Here is a 6,309-nt window from a genome sequence, read left to right as displayed (position 1 = left end):
CTTTTTAGGATAAACAGCCAGACTGTGTTACCAGACTACAAGCTTTCCATGCATTCCTTCATGTTTGTGTAAACTGACCTACACTGTGACCTGTGACTGTGAGAGAGAATCTTACGTAATACTTCATTCCACGACAAAGGCACCGGCAGTGTGGATGACGATGAAGGGTGACAGAAGCTTTACTGTTCCACTTAGGCACGTACAGACGACTTTAATGGCCTAATCAAGCAAAGCTAATGGGACGGGCCCAAAACAAAGCTGCAGCCAAAAATAGTTGTGACCTGAGCTGAGCCAGTCAGTGTGTATGATAAAAAATGAAAAGCATGTGTCCTATATTGGTACACACACCAGCTCCACTCCAAGAACTCCTTTTCCTGACAGCATACACAATGATGAGACCATTTTAAGTCAAGTAAGGTCAACTTCCTGTTAAAGACAGGAAGGGAAAGTAAAGCTTAGCTGAGAGAGGGAGCACAAAGAAAGTAACACTCATACCGCTTACTATTGTTATATGATTCATTTTTCTTGAGGTTAATGTTTGAAAGGAAATTCAAATAAAAAGTACTTTTAGTATTGTTTTGGATCATTATGCAAACAGTAAATTAGAAACATGATGCAGATGTTGAAATAAAAACAATAAACAGATATAAAACACCATACAAATCTAATTAAAACAAACTAAAGTTACATCAAGAAGCAGCTAAAACACCAAGCAGAAAAGATGAATTTAAGCTACAATAGTGTTCCAGTGTATGGGCAGCTCGAACCTGATAGTGTAGGTCTTTCCGTAGTTATACATTCAGCTGAATCTATGTATGTCCCCATCAGTGATATTAATTCTAATGTAAGAAAATCTCACTTTGTTTTTACAGCATGTAAAGCTGTTACAAGTTTGGGCTAGGGACAAAAAAAAGCACTTGCTACCAACACTATTACCTAGATTTGTGTTTGCAGAACATAGTGGTTGAGGGTTCCCTTTCCCTTTCGTTCACAGGCACACGGGCAACATTAACAAGAAGCGGCAGAGGAGGAGTGGGAGCAGAAAATCAGCAGTCTGTGACCTAGACAGACTCTAAGCAGTGTGAGAAATAAAAGCCCTCACCTTCACAACACAGCAAAACAACACAGTGTGCAATTTAAACAATCAAAACACAAACACTATTTTTGCTCATTGAGAATGTGTGGAGACAAAAAAAGCAGCAATGGTCATACAGCCTGTCTGCTATTGTAAGGAAATTATACTGTACATTCCTTTTCCCCACTTCTTTTGTTTGCACAATAGCAGCATTCCTCTTTTATTTGTGTTTATATAATAATAATAAAAAAAGTGAAATCAACGAGTTCAAGAGGCTTATGCATTTGAGTGTCCTTAAACTGCACTGCCAGGGGCCTGGCTTGAACCACAATTTGCATATCTGCAGAGACTTACCCAGAGACAGACCTCATCCCACCTCTGACTGCACTGTGCAGAGCTTTTTAGGTCACAATGACATAAAACCAACACATGACAGCTGAAACGCTGCTGAAATAATCAGTTAGCTATTACGAAAGACTATATGAGTTATTTTGAAATTATCCATTTGTTTTTTTTTTAATCTTTGGTCAGGCACCAAAGGGTTCTGCTTAAATGCCACTGGTTTCCCCTGCATATGATCAGTATCTACCTAACCAAAGCGCAGTGTTGGAGTCTCATTTTGGTGCCTATGCAGCAACCACTGAGGTTGGGCTGTCAGGCACAGCATCTGTCCTGCTGCAGCCTGTTCCACACAAACACCCACATATAATGCGCACACATTTTAAATTTAACAACTGCAGAACTGCTACGTAACATATTGGCATTAAGACATATTTTCTTAGCTTTGATTACAGATGTATTAAGTATTATGATTTCAGGATAACTCCGTGGACGCATATGAGCTAACAACAAGGTGTCATCACGTCAGATCAATTTTGTCCACTTCAAGTTGTCAGAGATATTGCCTAGGTGAACTGCACAATATTTCTCTCAAACAAAACATTTGTGTTCGAATGACCTCAATTGTTTTATACACCTGTCCTAAAGTACACATTTGTTGTTGATATAACGACACATTTCATCAAGAAGGAAACAGGACATCATACCAGTGAATCATCTCCAGCTTTTTGTGATGTGTGCTAGCATGTCTCACCATGATGTTACCCCAAAATTGACAAAGAAGCTACAAAAAAAGAGAAGGTCTGTCACATCTTTTTGAAGATGTTATACAACCTCTCAAGGCAGTATCAAAAAAATACTTCAGGAAGAACTCAAATATGAATGAATTCAAAAGTCACTTGAACACAGTTTGTGTGCAAGTGACTCAACTGTGTCAGAACTGAGAGAACAACAGCGGACATGTTAAAAATTTGGGGAAAAACGCGGGCATCACACATTCATTGCAACAAAGCTTTTCTTTTCCTCCACACTTAACTGAAGCAATACAGCTTGAAACCAAAGAATTAGAAAATTCCATATACACAACTATGTGAGTACACACTTAAAACACAATTCTGTAAGTTGGTACAAAATGCAATATTTATTAGCCAGATAAAATAAAAATACATATAAGCATCAAGAAGTAATGATGACTCACTTGCAATGAGCCTAACAATGTTTGTGGTTTGCAATGTTGCTCTTTGCTTTTACTTTCGTCTTTCTTTCGTGCCAGATTGCGGCACTTCTGAAATAAGTTAAGTAGGTTGCGACCGTGGATATATCAGGATATAGTCTCGGGGAAAAAACCAATAGGAATAACAAAGTCTTCTTTATATGGTTATATAAGTTATTATATGGATACAAGATCACACTTGAAATAAGTAATGAATGAAAATTATGTCAGTAGTACATTCAAATATATGCAAATATATATGGAAAGGTAATTTACCAAACTACAGAAAACAGTTTATAATGCAACCTTTAGGGACAAATAAGAACTTTACAGGAGTTGTTTTTAAATATTAGAATAATAATGACAGTGGCGATCAGACTGTACTAAACTTTACTGAATAAGCTCAACTTGCAAAAAACAAAACAGGTCACCTTAGTGACTCATCTGTAAAGGTAAAGGGAGCGTTTTACTCAATGCAGTACCAATGCAGTAATATGATTTACATTAGCAGAGCAACCACCATCTTCACAGAGGAATCAATTCAACATGAAAGACAAGTCAAGGACCATCCTGTCTGGAATGTCGGGAAAGTAAAACTGAGCTCATAATATCAATCCTGTTTCTGTGGAACCCAGTCAGTAAAACAGACCTGATGTTACAGGCTTTTTTCATAACTGATAACACCAAGCCATTTCCATTCAGATCCAGCAGTTTAGGTCTGGAACTATTACCATCTCTATAGGAATCGGCAGGACTGCAGGAACAACCTTTCCTTTTTTGCCAGATCTGCAAATCATCACTGTGGTGCATCACTATAGGTGCACTGCAAAGTAATATTGGCGAGGGTTAGAATACCCTGCACCATGTCTTTCCACAAATTGGACTGTGATCATCAACTTCTGTGAACTAATGGATGCAAATGTATAACATTGTGAAATCAGTGGGCAGCATTTATCTGTGACAAATGACCATGTGTGTGGTTCTGAGAAACAAAGACGGGATGAAAGCGTGTTAGATTTTTGCAGAAGGGTGTGAGAGTGTGACTAAGAGACTTGATTGAAAATGTCACAAAGAACATTATCAGAACTGTTTCCTAACACTTTACACACAGTCTGCCTTCTTCCTTAGGACACGCAGATTTTTAAAGTTTTTTAAGCACTCACAGACGCATTATGCTGTGCTTCGTTAATGGAATGCCATTGCTTAATTAACAACCAATGTATGGTTGACGAATATTAAGAGATAAACATTTGCTCAATATTTAACAGAATGCAGCGTTTCCACTAGTTTTTTTTAATGGTAGCAGGTAATCCAAGCACCATACCCCTAAGATTTGTGACTTTAAAAGTTTGCCATTTGTTTGCAAGTATAGAGCAACACAGACGATACTTAAGATAAAGTAATGGCAGAAGGAACACATTTCCAACTATATGTATGTGATTTAGTAGTCATTCACCTATGTACGTGAACTCACTACTGTCGGTTTCATTTTGGAAATAGCCTGACATTGCAATTAGGCTATGCTCATTATATAAACCAGATGCACGTCATTATGATTATGTCTATAATCCATTGACACGTGTTCTATTGCACTTCCATCCATTTTGTTTGCCACAGACTGTACATTGACCAAGAAAATGCACCCTGTATTTAGGCTACAGTAACAGTAACACGTAGACTTAATTTGCATCCTACCCAATTCTGAAGCACTCGGCACTATTTAAGTAACAGCTGTGCTGACACTCCTTAAGGACATAACAGAAACCCTGGAAAGCTATAACGATGTGTGGGCAAATTAATAACAAGCTATAAAGTCATTCTGAGAAAGGAAAATCTATTTCTTCTTTATTATCAATGAACATTTACATATCACTTTATTTGTAGAGGTCATCCAAGGTCAAAGATTATACTGAGAAGTGACAGTGGTCATTTTTCCAATTTTATAGCAACACAATTAGAATCTAAAACACTATCAAAATCAGATACCTGTAAATAGTTTTAATGTTAAAGTGGAACTCATGCTTGACCTGCCTTATTAAATTATATTTATTACATTATTAAATTTGATTACCAAGACATTTACTACATTAACAGAGGTTTTCTAACCCACATCAACAAGGATTTGGTTTTATATTATCTTATGACAGATTTCAACAATGCTTGATAAACTAAATTATTTTTATTTTTAAAGACTGCTTACATTATAAAACAAAACTATGTATCACAACGTCCATGTTTGTGATCCTTAACCTCACAATGCAGCCACTTTGAGTTTTCAGCTTTCTATTGACCTTACAGGTCAGAAAGGTTTGATTAAATTTGAAGTTGGTGCTTTTGCAAGTGTCCACAACCTCTTACCCAGTGCTCTAGATTCTGATCAAAAGAGCATGCGTACTGGTGGTGGACAGTTGCATGTTCCTCTGGCTTTTTTAAATGTAGCTCACATGGAGGCTGCAAATATCTGCCAGCTTGTGTGCAGTGGGTTTACAGTTGAGATACAAAAACAGTAATGGAACCTGGGTTTTGTTAAAAATATTCATTATACTTAAGCTATGATCAGACTAAACAGTTTATGGATAAAACTATAAAATCAACACTACTAACAAAGAGATTAAATGTGACCCAACTATGCGAACACAGTGCAAGAAAAACATCTTCTGTTTTGACTTTCATTTCACTTGACCTTTGTTTGTAGGTGCTGATGAACTTTCAGTTTTACAGGTACAGAGCAAATGTTATGTGCACCTATGGCTCACCTATGTGTGTGTGTTTGTCTGTCTCAGTTTCCTACAACACACAGTGTATAGATACAGTATAAGCAAAATACAGGGTTAAACAGCCAGTGTGTAATGATTAAATACACTTTAAATAAATTGCCTGTTTAAGGGTAAACAAACAGCACTTGTGTCATAACAGGACTGAAGTTTTTCAGAGCCTGAAAAGCTACCGGTACATGGTATAAATAACCAGCTCCTCTTTGTATGACTGCACTGCAGGGTATCACCCAGCTCCGTCTCACAACTGAGAGAATTGTTCTTCTTAGTATTCAGCACTTACCATTGGATTGTTCTAACACCTATTTATCGCATCTGATAACTGATCATATGGGTAGAAATAATTTCTGCAAGTTCATGAAGGCACTCATGGTTCCTAGCAAACCTCAAACATTGAAACCCTGCACCAGGTGATAATCATGTGCTGACAGGCCAGAAGTAGACCACCATCACTGACAACAAGGAATCTCTTTCATTCAATTATTTTAAGTAGATATGCAATGCTGTGGTCCTCAGCCTGTTTCTCACAGTCAGACGGAAAAAGCGTGAATAAATATTTACAACCGCCTCAATTCTTTACTAAGGAAGCTCCGTTTCACATGGATGTCATTAGGTGGATCCTAACAAAATCAATGGATATTTGTCAGGTAAAACATAAATTAACAATTATTCTCAGAAAGCCATTTTATATACTCTGAGTGGCACCAAGAAATATGACATTTGTTGAGGTAAATATGTGGAGTGTATTGGTATCCAAAACTGCATTCATGGACATAATTGTAGAGCGACATAACAGTTTAAGACTTTATTCCAAGGTCACCCTGCATATTTTGTGACAGGTGACAGAGACTGAATAAGCGTACACGATGCAATACAATACATCAAAAGTGAAAGATTTAGCTGGATGT

General features: G+C 37.2%; 1 protein-coding gene across 7 annotated transcripts in view; it reads right to left on the bottom strand.

Moving 5' to 3' along the window:
• Positions 1-6,309, bottom strand: part of sik3 (SIK family kinase 3) — a 26,305-nt gene that overhangs the window by 18,270 nt on the left and 1,726 nt on the right. The gene's annotated exons all lie outside the window — the stretch shown is intronic.

This window comes from Cynoglossus semilaevis, chromosome 4 (genome assembly GCF_000523025.1).
Source record: "Cynoglossus semilaevis isolate Cse_v1.0 chromosome 4, Cse_v1.0, whole genome shotgun sequence".
Lineage (NCBI taxonomy): Eukaryota > Metazoa > Chordata > Actinopteri > Pleuronectiformes > Cynoglossidae > Cynoglossus > Cynoglossus semilaevis.
Note: the sequence above shows the minus strand (reverse complement) of the source record. Positions and strands in the feature narration are given on the sequence as shown.